Here is a 13,005-nt window from a genome sequence, read left to right on the forward strand (position 1 = left end):
GTACCTCTAGCTATGCTCTAACTAGCTCGCCGGAATGTCGTGGGATCTTTCCTACTCTCCTATCTGCTATACGAACACATTCGCAAAGATGTTTTAGGTACACTTGATTTAATGTTCAAAAGGAACTCTACAAAAGAAATCAAAAAGAAAAGAATGTGAATTTTAACTAACTGGTTAATCGACTACCGACAAACAGTCGGCTATATTCCGTCGCTTTTGGGGACCGTTTAATCGACAGCATAACCCTAATCGAGCGCATCTCTATTTGATCATCGGACTTCCTCAGGCTCTACTCAGGACAAACACGAAAGGTTTAATGTTCCATTATTATCTACTAATTATTATTTAATAATTCAAAATTTAAGGGTTTGGACTTCATGGTTTTCCAGATAAGTATAAACTTAGCATAAAGTAATTAAATAAAGAAGGAGGAAATAGTAGCAAGTTATACCTAGTTATATGTGTATATGTATATAGGACTTATGTGTAGAGAATATGGCGTAAAAGAAATTAAATTGGAAAGAAGAGAAAAATATGATAATTATATAACTAGAAGGCAAACGTGAAAGAAAAATTAGTAGCCGATCCGCTTTAAATTATGGCACGGATATGGTTGTTTTATATACCGGAATAGAAGTTTTATAAGACAGATATATATTTCGAAAATACTCGAGAATTCCGTTTAAGGAAGTTTCGTAACTCACTCATACTTTATACGAATTATCCGGCGTGTCCGTTGAGCTCAAGGGGCGACGTAGGAACATATTCTGAGGAAGGAAGAAAAATTATGAATATACAGGTCTTCACTTCTAATTCGGATGAAACACCGATTTTCTTTCCATTTCCATACCCGTACGACGACGATTTGCCACTCAACGGCTGATCTTAAAAAAATGTGGTTTTCATTTTCGCTAATTTCTAATTATGGGTAATTATATACATTATTGGTTTTTTTTTTTCTTTTTAAATCTATACAATACAAAAATAGTTAGTGCGTAGCCTAATCTTTAATAAATGGAAAATCTCACGACGAGACTCAAAACTAATACTTTGGTACATTTTCACACGACGACTATTAAACGGCAGTGTGGATCGCCGCAGAATAATGTTTTATTTTCACAGTTTGAGAGCCACTCCACACATTGCGAAGAACTACATGCGAAAGCCTTAGCCGCGCGCTTGATTCATAAGCGAGAAGGGTGACGAGTGCGGCATATTAGTTTCTCCGAATTCGCAAGAAAATCATTCTTCTCGTCTTACTCCAAAATGTACTTCAGCTCAAGTATGCCTCCACATAACTTCGGGTTTCACTCTAGTATATCTTCGGACGGCTCTTTCTGGTTTATTTGGTTGTAGTTATCGTTGGTTTATGTAGATGCTGGTTCCTGGGAAATCCGAGGTCTTTCCCAGATCTACTAAGAAATCGATGGACTTTGACGACCTCGTTCTTGGAGGGGGGGGGTCAATTGGTTTTTCTTTCCCAGTGTCGAACGTAGTAAGATTTCCAGCTCTATGATACGAGACTGTTAAAGCTGTGTCACTATTGTAAGGTCCAAATACCTTTTATTTTTCTTAATCCAAAAGGAATAATGTAGTCCACCAGAACTTCAATTTACTTGGCACGTGTTTGATTGCACAACGTTTTCAAATTCACTTGGATCTATATATTTGTATAAAAAGACACATCCGAATTCGCACAGCTTCACTATAGCAATGATCTAGCCAGAAGTTCTATTACTTGCATTAGCCCTTACGATCGGAACTTTACCTTCCACAACCAACGGGGTAATCGTAAGATTTTAGACAAAGCTTACACCTTGCTTCCCTAGATAACGGAGTAATCGTACGATGCTAAGCAAAGCTTACACATAGCTTCCACGACTAACGGAGTAATCGTATGATTTCTAGTAAAGCTCTAAAACATATTTTTATTCGAATTTCAAACTGTTGGTAACACTGGCAGACGTCACGCCAGCGGCTGTCTCTGGCTGAGATGAGAAACCTTGTGGGATGCCGGCATCTTTGTTCATCTGTTAACGAGCTGCCGTTTACTTTGCAATTCAGATATTTAATTATTTAAATGGGCTTTGATACGGCACATATCAACGGAACGTGATGTGGATCCAGCACTGGGCCTTCTCTGGGGGTCTGGCCAGAGAGTCGCCACATCTGGGCTTGGAAGCCACAAGCCACATCTTGGGGCTCCCTCGACGGTTTACGCTTTCTCAGATTACGCCCAAAGAAGAGCCCTCTACTGGTGGCGTGGAAGCAACAACTGCGATCGTAGCTGCGGTTGTGCCATAACTGTACGCTGCGGCCAAGAGTGGAGCGTGGAGCATGGAGACGCCTCAATGCCAGGGCTCTTCCATTAGCACCTCATTGACAGCCTTCGTGCCGAAAAGGCATCAAGTTACGCACTCGCTCGGGGGGATCCAGAATGCACTTGGACGATGCGCTCCAGTGGGAGCCAGACCTGCCCGACTGCCACATCGCGTGCTGCACTCATTACGTAGATTCTTTGTCTGTCCAGCCTCCCGTGCCCACAAGTGTTTGCTGAGCTCTCAACGATGACTCTTGACAGGCCATCAATATTCGTCGGACATCGCTCATACGCCCCGCCAACACGATGATTTCTGCCTGTTGGACACAAGTTCCGTTTGTGGGTAAACATACCCACTACTCCACTACTCACATTCGTCATTGGATCCTTTTGGTCCCAAAAGGCAACCCCCCCCTCGCCCCTCGCCCCTTGCAGTAATTAACAGACCATTTGCATGGGGCCTCAGGCCCGCCCCATAACGACGACGACTCTTCGCTGTTTACGACCCTTTTGTTTACACATTATTTAGGTTTACTAAAGTCTCGAGTTTTCAGTTTTGAGCTGGCGAAGACCCATGACAAGTGTCGTTTGTTTCCTCTTTTGGGGGGACTTTGTTTTCCTCTTGGGTTTGTCAATTTCCTACTTAAGCCCTTTAAATGTTCAATTTGTATGCTCCACTGGTCACCGAAAGGGAGATTCGGGAATGAGTGAAGGCGGGAAGGGGCCGTTCTGTTCTAATAGAAGAATCCATCTATGGCCGCTGCAGGCCAGAACTTCTGCTCTCAGTGTCACTTTCAATTTCTAGCAATTTAATTCGCGTTTGCCGCTAGTTTAAAGAGGCAGAGGCCTCTGCCGCTGGGGTATTGGCGGGGGCACTGGCGGGGACACTGGCGGGGACACTGGCGGGGACTCTGGCGGGGACACAGGCGGGTACACAGGCGGGGACACTGCCGGGGACTCTGGCGGGGACAGGGACACTACACGATGTCAAGTGGCAGGACAGGAGCGCAAACATGAGACATTTTCCGACATGACATGGCGCCAACACAAACAAGCGAAGGGATGGGCGGGGAGGGGAGGCCCTGGGGGAGACTCCATTCAAACTGCGTAGAGCAGAGTCCGAATTTGGACTCCGGTCCGGTGTCTATTGATTTTCCATTGTACCTGGACTGTCGTCAAAGCCAAGTGCTTTCGGTGATACCCTGTAAGGGCTGTGTGCGTTCTCCTTTTAGCTCTGCTTCTGCTTTGAAGATTGTTTTCGTGTGGGATCAGGAGTGGGGCGGAGGGAGGGCGTGTGGGCAGCTCTTATCAGCAGCTGACGGAACTCCAATCGTGGCGTCGTGGAGCACCTCGTGGAGCACGGCCGTGGTTTCATAAATTCCCAACTGCAACCGTCTGCGGTCGTTCTGCGAAAATGCAATTCAGCGCTGACTGGGGGATGGGAAAGATGAAAGGGGCATGAGGCATGGGGCATGGGGGAGTGTCAAGGGCTGGGCATATCGAATTCTCCTCAGCCTCGGGGCTCCTTACTTGTTGTTGTTCTCGGATTGTGGGTGAGTTAAGACGCGACTGCGCCAGGTGGAGATTGAGTCTGAGCTTCAACTGGCAACAGCTGCGCACACACACTGAAAGGAGGCGGGACTGGGGAGGACTGCGGAGGACTTGTTGCCTTTTGCTGTGCTCTGCTCCTTTGTATTTTTGAAATTTAGCGTAAACATTTTTCTCCCCTGCCTTGCTGGCAGTGTGGAGACCCGAAGGAAAGTAAAACCGTTTCCCTGCCGATGCTGGAAATAATGGTCAAGGCCACTGTCAGGGCCCAGAGTTGAATGCGCCGTCAGGAGTGGAGCCAAAGGGTTTCCACGCAGCTTCGGGTTCTTAAGCTGTTCATCGGAGTTTAAAAAGGAAACTTGGGGATTCTCTGATCAGCGCACAGTAATCGTTTCCAGATTATCCCCACTCCCCCACCCCCGCTCGGAGGCAAAACAAACTCCTGCAACAACAATTTCAAACGCACGCAAAGTACTTCAGCAAAGGACTCCTAACCCCCCCCCCCCACTCGGGGGAGGAAGTGTGAGAGTGTCGAGTATGTTAATGGCCAGAATGCAAACCATGCGACCCAAGCGACCTGGGATCAGATTCCACGCTGAAGGCAGTTGTAGCGTGGGGTGGGGGGTGCTTAGCCGCCCCAGAAGCGCAGCCAATAAGTCCAGCAACAATGAGGGCAATTCCAGGAGTTACACATTCACAAAAGGCACAAAGGGATGGATATGGGATGCATTGGAAACGGGACATTTATTTGCGGGGTGGTTTCTCTCGCTTTCTCAGTTACCAGCGCCGCAGGACACACGCGGGCAGAGAGAGAGATCGGAAAGCGGAGAATTTCTCGGCAAATAACAATTTCGAAAAGTGTGTGGAAATTAATTTTTATTTTATGGGCCCGTCCGCTGCTCCTGCCCTCCTTCCCTCCTTTGTTTGTTTTTGTTTTTGTTTGTTTACAGAAACGTGAAATAATTGGTTGCGGGCGCCGCTCGACTCCCGCCGAGCGGTGCGCCGACACCAATATCAAGGATCTCGATAAGGATCCAGAAGGGACAACGGGTGGGGGAAGCGTGCGGTTTCCAAATTTCATGGCAAATGGCGCCTGCGGTGCTTTATTGCGGTTGCGGTTGGCGGGATGGGTTGGGATTCGAAACTGTCACGACGGCGCGCGGCAGCCAGACGGAATAATAATCCATTTGTGGCACTTGCCGCAGAAACAGGAAAGCAATAAGCCAATTTCCCAGCGCCGGAAATGCAGATGAAATTTCCGTGGAGCCAAAGGGATTCGCATGCTGATGCGGATGCGGATAATACCACGATAACAATCCTCTCCCTTTCCTGCTATTCGAACGTTTCCCAGCTTCGAGCACAAAACAAACGAGGGGGAACGTTGTGAGTTACTGCGGACACCGCAACTCTACAGTTATACCCGATACTAAGTCAGTATGGCTCTCCTCCGGCAGAAGCCGGCGAGAGAGACAGAAAATCAGTCTGAGCGTGACGTCGGGCGCTGCGTAGCCACTGCAAATTGATTTGTTCCTTTTGGCTATAAAAATGATCTGATCTGATCCAGATTCAGCAATCTGATAGATATGGTCATTATCTATGATTCTACGTTTTTAGTTTTCTCGAATCTGCAATATTGTGGATGCAACAGATTATCGTCCTTTGTGGGGGCGGAAGGGCGTGGGGCGAAATTTTGAGATATACGTTTTATAGTGACATCTTAAAGGAGAGTGTGTACCAAATTTGGTTACTCTAGCCTTAATAGTCTCTGAGATTTGTGGATGCCTCAGATTTTCGTCCTTTGCGGGGGCGGAAGGGGGTGTGGCGAAATTTTGACACAAAATGGTCAAGGTCCGATATCACAGGAGTGTGGATACCAAATTTGGTTGCTCTGGCTCTTATAGGTTCTGAGATCCTTGAACTCATATTTTGCAATTGGCAAAACCGACCATGAAACCTGTGTGTTAGAGAGAGACAGAGCGAGAAAGAATAAAATTGTTTTCTTGATTCTGGCTATAATAATTATACGATCTGATTGAGATTTTACGATCTAGAACACATAGTCATCTTCTACGATTCTGCGGGCGGAAGGGCGTGGGGCGAAATTTTGAGATATACGTTTTATAGTGACATCTTAAAGGAGAGTGTGTACCAAATTTGGTTACTCTAGCCTTAATAGTCTCTGAGATTTGTGGATGCCACAGATTTTCGCCCTTTGTGGGGGCGGAAGTGGGCGGGGCAAAGTTTTGAAATATTCTTGTAGCAGTGACATATCACAGAAGTCTGGATCCAAAACATCGTTGCTCTAGCTCTTATAGTCTTTGAGCACTAGGCGCTGAAGGGGACGGACGGACGGACAGACGGACAGACGGACGGATGGACAGACGGACAGACAGACATGGCTCAATCGACTCGGCTATTGATGCTGATCAAGAATATATATACTTTATGGGGTCGGAAACGATTCCTTCTGGACGTTACACACATCCACTTTTACCACAAATCTAATATACCCCAATACTCATTTTGAGTATCGGGTATAAACAGCGACGAACGGGCGAACACAACAGAGCAGCAGAGAGGCGGTAGAGCAGCAGAGAAGCGGCAGAGAGGCAGCAGAGCAGCAGAGAAGCGGCAGAGCAGCAGAGAAGCAGCAGAGAGGCGGCAGAGCAGCAAGGCAGCAGAGCAGCAAGGCAGCAGAGCAGCAAGGCAGCAGAGCAGCAAGGCAGCAGAGCAGCAGAGAGGCGGCTGAGCAGCGAAGAGGCGGCAAAGAGGCAGCAGAGAAGCAGCAGAGAGGCAGCAGAGAAGTAGCAGAGCAGCAGTAGAAGCAAAGGACAGAGGCGCAATAGAGAACGAAATAGAAAATAAATAACGAAATAACCGAATGGCAGAGCCAGAGCCAGAGCCAGCGTCAGCGCCAACCCCCTGTCTGCGGGATGTGCGATGCTGCGTCCCTTGCAGACCGAAAAATAGAAGCCAACATTTATGCGAGTGGCAAAAATCTAGGAACGGACGAAGGACGTGTAAATGCTGTAAGCGAGGCCAGACACTGCACAGAGCTAAACCAAACCCCTAAAACTAAAACCCCTCTCCTCACTCTGCCTCTCTCTCGCTCTATCTCTTTCCCTCCGCAAGGACAGCGACAGAGGACAATGCCACCAGGAGAAGCAGCTGCCGTTAGTTGGCTTGCAGGCATCTACTCTCCCATTGCCCATCCCCCATCTCTCCGTATTTTCCGTTCTTCCTTTTTTTGCGTACTTGTCTCGACGCGTCATCGTCATCCTCGTCTGAGGAGAACACGCTCGTCCCATTCCAATGCACTGCAGGCGCAGGATTGTGTGGACGAGAGAAGCACAAATCCCAGCAAACGTGATTCATTCACGGAATTCACTTATTCTGTTGGAATCACGTGCTGTTTGTCTGCCGCTCGCTCTAGCCCTGACACCGAGGTGGGTCACCTCTCCATGGCAGTGTTGGGAATCCAGAAATTAACCCTAATTATCCGTTATCGTTCTGATGAACAGGGGACTTGAAAGCTTAAGCCACTTCCGTTGTGTGACAAAAAGGGGAGTAAGCTAAAGTAAAGTCTACAAAGCAATTACACAATTCGACTGCATATATTGCATCCCCGAGCAATCATCCTTCAATATCCATCAATCTAATCCAATCAAGATGCCACAGCTCAAGAGCAGCGCCATAAAAGGAGGCAAAGTCAGGCCCACTTTACATACTGGTGTGAGCACGGCGCACAGCAGTCAATGTGTGAGTCACGATCGTAGGGGCTCTCAAGGTCCGTTACACACCCGATACACTGACACACCGACACAGCGACACACTGCACACTGATACAACACACATCTTCGATTTGATGACATCACAAGCCAGCCGCTGGCTCACTGCTCACTGCTCAGCGGCGACCATCGGACATCAGCCATCGGCGGTCGAAGAGAGTTTATGTTTGTGCAAAAATTTCAATTAAACTTAAATTATTCCGACAAGAGAGCGGGATGGGGATGAAGTGGCGGGGGTGCAGGCCAAGAGGCACACAACATTCTGCATATTGCAAAACTCGTGAGAAGTCAAGGAGGGAAGGACCTAAGTGTATCTTAGAGAGTCCAGTAAAATATTTTATTATTTCTCAGCCCTACCCCTCTACCCAACCCCTACCACACGACGCCAACCGAATTGACCTTTGACAACGGAGTTCACGACCCCTCATGCCTGATGTGTCCGTCAAACTGGAGCCCCGCATCGATTTTTATACCCGATACTCAAAATGAGTATTGGGGTATATTAGATTTGTGGTAAAAGTGGATGTTTGTAACGTCCAGAAGGAATCGTTTCCGACCCCATAAAGTATATATATTCTTGATCAGCATCAATAGCCGAGTCGATTGAGCCATGTCTGTCTGTCCGTCTGTCGGTCCGTCCGTCTGTCCGTCCCCTTCAGCGCCTAGTGCTCAAAGACTATAAGAGCTAGAGCAACGATGTTTTGTATCCAGACTTCTGTGATATGTCACTGCTACAAAAATATTTAAAAACTTCGCCCCGCCCACTTCCGCCCCACAAAGGACGAAAATCTGTGGCATCCACATTTTTAAAGATACGATAAAACCAAAAACGCAGAATCGTAGAGGATGACTATATGTTTTAGAATGGAAGATCTCAACCAGATCGTATAAGTATTATAGCCAGAATCAAGAAAACAATTTCATTCTTTCTCGCTCTGTCTCTCTCTAACACACAGGTTTCATGGTCGGTTTTGCCAATTGCAAAATATGAGTTCAAGGATCTCAGAACCTATAAGAGCCAGAGCAACCAAATTTGGTATCCACACTCCTGTGATATCGGACCTTGACCGTTTCGTGTCCAAATTTCGCCACACCCCCTTCCGCCCCCGCAAAGGACGAAAATCTGGGGCATCCACAAATCTCAGAGACTATTAAGGCTGGAGTAACCAAATTTAGTATCCGCACTTCTGTTAGATCTCACTATAAAACGTATATCTCAGAATTTCGCCCCACCCCCTTCCGCCCCCACAAAGGACGAAAACCTGTTGCATCCACAATATTGCAGATTCGAGAAAACTAAAAACGCAGAATCATAGATAACGACCGTATCTATCAGATTGCTGAATGTGGATCAGATCAGATAATTTTTATAGCCAAACGGAACAAATCAATTTGCACTGGCTACGCAGCGCCCGACGTCACGCTCAGACTGATTTTCTGTCTCTCTCGCACGCACTCTTTGTCGTGTCGTTTAATATTAGCGGCGTCTGCCGGAGGAGAGCATACTGACTAAGTATCGGGTATAACTGTAGAGTTGCGGTGTCCGCAGCAACTCACAACGTTCCCCCTCGTTTATTTTCGGCAGTGCGTTCCACCCGCTTGAAGGTCTTCTCTTCCCAGCGAACAAGGAACAGCAGGACTGCACATTACGACTGGGGGAAGAGGGAGGCATCATCGGAGTGGGCGTGGCAGCACATTCACAGCTAAAAGGACGCCAATCGGCGCCATTTAGAGGCCAGGCGGAAAGCCAACCTACCGCAATCTGAGACCCCACCGAGCGACATCGGACTGTTTGCATACATCTCTGGCCATGCGGCTATGTGGGCCATCGCGTGCTCGACAAGAGTTAATTGAGCAGCGAATAAAATTTCATAATCAACGAACGGCGGGCAATGGGAAGTTTACGATGTTCCCCCGGGTGGACGGGGTTCCTTTCTGGAACCATAAAGAACTGACAACGGAATAGATGTTATGCGTGCCCGAGGATGACTCATCGCGCATCCCATAAGGCCTGCTCCTGAGTCCTACGGCCTTCAGAAGGATTCGGGACAGACCTTGTCTGAGCAGCGACATCAAAACGAATTAGCTGCGGAACTTCTGTTCATATGTATGTTTCCTTTCCTCAAGCTATGCCTTCGTGAATGGTCCCCTTTCCTGCGCAGACAACTCCGCCTCCGTCCTGTCCCTGGCTTCCTGCTCCTTGAGCATTTGTTTGTTTTCGTGCGATTGTCCTTTGCCTTTGGCTCAGCTGTTGGCGTGCCACAAATAGGTTCCTGCCCCACCCGCTTCGCCAACTTCTGGCGGGGCTAACGAGCACAAGGCGACAGTCGAGCCAACAGCGACTTGTCGCCATTCTAATGCCACCCGCGTGGCTCTTACGTGAGGATATAAATGGAAAACATATATGTATGTGTCCTCCCTGTCGAATACAAGAAATACCAAAGAATTGTGCACATAATATCATAAGGGTGATGGAATTACATGCAGACCAAAGACACTACTGTATATTGTTCGCAATGCAATTCCGAGTTCAGAGGAAATAAAATGGTTAATAAATGTATGCCAGATGTTCTGTTAGTTCCCACTTGCCCTTGTACTTGTGTCATTGAGGTGATTGCGGTAATGAGGTGGGAGAAAGAAAATTTAATTCTTTCCGAGAGGAAAGACTGCCTCACCTCCAGGTTGCTCTACAGGGACCAGACCGCAGCACTTGACTTTTGACCAAGAACAACGAGAATCCCCTTCAAAAACCTTTCTTAACCTTTCTTTAAAACAAAAACAAGAACCAAAAAACGATTGGCGGAAAGGCCCAAAAGAAAAGGAATGAAGATAGCTACAGAAAGAGAGAGGCAAAGAACAATCGCTAGGTAAATCAAAGAAATAAAACAAGTTCTGGCGCTAGTGCGCCGGCTGGCTCCCCTGGCGCCCCTGACTCCCCAGGCAGGAGCCAAGGAACAAAGGAACAACGAACGTAGCTGCTTATCAAATATCAGCCTGCATTCTCCTTCAACTCGAATATCCGTACAACAAATGGTCCGTTTGAGTCAGCGCCAAAGAAAAACCGATTTCCCAGTTCCCACTTTCATCCCCGCAAAGGTGGCAGAAACGTAACCAAATTTTCAGTGCATTCAACTCGATTATCATCGAAAATCGATTCCCCCAGCTTGAGGATAGGCACACGGAAGCACTTACTACTCTGTGGAGCTCGAGTTGGTGCTGGGGTCGGCGACGGAGTCAGAGCCGGAGTCATAAATGCCAGGCCATGCAGGGCAACCCTCCGAACCCCCGCCACATGCTTATTAGGTCGAACGAGTCCTGTCACGAGACACCAGGAGCAGGAAAATTGTCCGTCCCGGGTTTCCGGCCTCTTCCTGGCCCAATAACAACGATTCCACTCGAGGCAACAGTTCTCTGGTTATTCGATGGCGCAATAAAAGCCTTTGCCCCGTATCCCTTTGGGGGCACCGCACAGGACTCGCCTGCAGGAAGCCAAACTTCGTGTTGTTGTTGTTGTCGCTGATGTTCAGTCTGCTGCTTGTCTGCCCTTTCATTATTTACAGCCTCCCCAAATAAAAACCCACAACATTTTGGGGCTGCCTCTGCAGTAAGTGAAGGGAGCGAGCGGAGGGGGGAGCGAAACTTCGCAAACTCCGAATACTACTTGTACTATCTCGACGCCTGGCTCCTTTGAAGATGTTGGAAGTTTAATTTATGTGAGTTTTAACTTTTTTACTGCCGCCAGAGCCAGCTCCAGCCTGGCTGGCCTGCGGTTCTTAGCACACATTAAAAATTCATTATCACAGCCCCCCGCGACGTAACACGCCAGTTAAGAGCTTTACATACAAACAATACATATGTATTACATGGCTTTTGGAGCAGATAATAGCAGGCTCCCCTTGCATAAAAATGAGGCCATGAACAATAGGAATACAGAAATATCAGGCACAGGCACTCGTAATGGGAGAAACAGCCACCTTGTTGATGTTTGACCCAGTTCAAAAATCGGTACTTACCCGAAACAAACTTTAACTTTTCTGTGTACACCGTTAGTCCTAGAATCGAAAAACCATAATTAGCGGCAACAAATAAAACAAAATGCAAATTCTACAAACAAATGCCCGATTGTATTGCCTAGAAATATTCACAGAAAATACGGGAAGAACGGTACTACAGCACCCGATTCATGGCCATGGTTCGTCAACGTTCTAATTTAACACATACACATGCACGAACGCACCACACACACACACACACACACGCTCGGCTCAAAACTGGTCAGCGAATGACGTCATCGTCAAGGATGCTGCGCGCATCCACGGCCACTATCACAGCAGCACTTTAGCTGTGATGACGATGACGTCATTCGCTGACCAGCTGTCAAGCTACAACTCCGTTTTTTTGTTTGGCAAATTTTAGCAAAAGTCTCCATGCAAACAATACCAAGTGGAATAATACGCCGCAACGATTTTGAACTCCCGAATTATCCTGTCAACTTTCTGTTCAATATAACTTCTGATGCGAACTTACTGAATAACACGCGTCTCAATTGGTTTATTTTTATACCCGATACTCAAAATGAGTATTGGGGTATATTAGATTTGTGGTAAAAGTGGATGTGTGTTACGTCCAGATGGAATCGTTTCCGACCCCATACAGTATATACATATATTCTTGATCAGCATCAATAGCCGGAGTCGATTGAGCCATGTCTGTCTGTCCGTCCCCTTCAGCGCCTAGTGCTCAAAGACTATAAGAGCTAGAGCAACGATGATTTGGATCCAGACTTCTGTGATATGTCACTGCTACAAGAATATTTCAAAACTTTGCCCCGCCCACTTCCGCCCCCACAAAGGGCGAAAATCTGTGGCATCCACAATTTCGACGATACGAGAAAACTAAAGACGCAGAATCGTAGAGGATGACTATATCTTCCAGAGTGCAAAATCTGAACCAGATGGTATAATTATTATAGCCAGAATCAAGAAAACAATTTCATTCTTTCTCGCTCTGTCTCTCTCTAACACACAGGTTTCATGGTCGGTTTTGACAATTGCAAAATATGAGTTCAAGGATCTCAGAACCCATAAGAGCTAGAGCAACCAAATTTGGTATCCACACTCCTGTGATATCGGACCTTGACCGTTTCGTGTCCAAATTTCGCCACACCCCCTTCCGCCCCCACAAAGGACGAAAATCTGGGGCATCCACAATATTGCAGATTCGAGAAAACTAAAAACGCAGAATCATAGATAACGACCATATCTTTCAGATTGTTGAATCTGGATCAGATCAGATAATTTTTATAGCCAAAAGGAACAAATCAATTTGCAGTGGCTACGCAGCGCCCGA

At 47.1% G+C, this 13,005-nt stretch overlaps 1 protein-coding gene across 3 annotated transcripts in view; it reads right to left on the reverse strand.

The window, feature by feature from the left end:
- Positions 1 to 13,005, reverse strand: part of LOC117192519 (protein unzipped-like) — a 33,787-nt gene that overhangs the window by 20,458 nt on the left and 324 nt on the right. The window contains exon 2 of one of the 3 annotated variants that reach the window (XM_033397214.1): positions 11,670 to 11,708. The exons of the other annotated variants lie outside the window; for them this stretch is intronic. The gene's annotated coding sequence lies outside the window, so the exon portion shown is untranslated. The remainder of the gene's footprint in view (positions 1 to 11,669; positions 11,709 to 13,005) is intronic. 3 annotated transcript variants of the gene reach the window in all.

This window comes from Drosophila miranda, assembly GCF_003369915.1.
Source record: "Drosophila miranda strain MSH22 chromosome Y unlocalized genomic scaffold, D.miranda_PacBio2.1 Contig_Y2_pilon, whole genome shotgun sequence".
In the NCBI taxonomy this organism is placed as follows: domain Eukaryota; kingdom Metazoa; phylum Arthropoda; class Insecta; order Diptera; family Drosophilidae; genus Drosophila; species Drosophila miranda.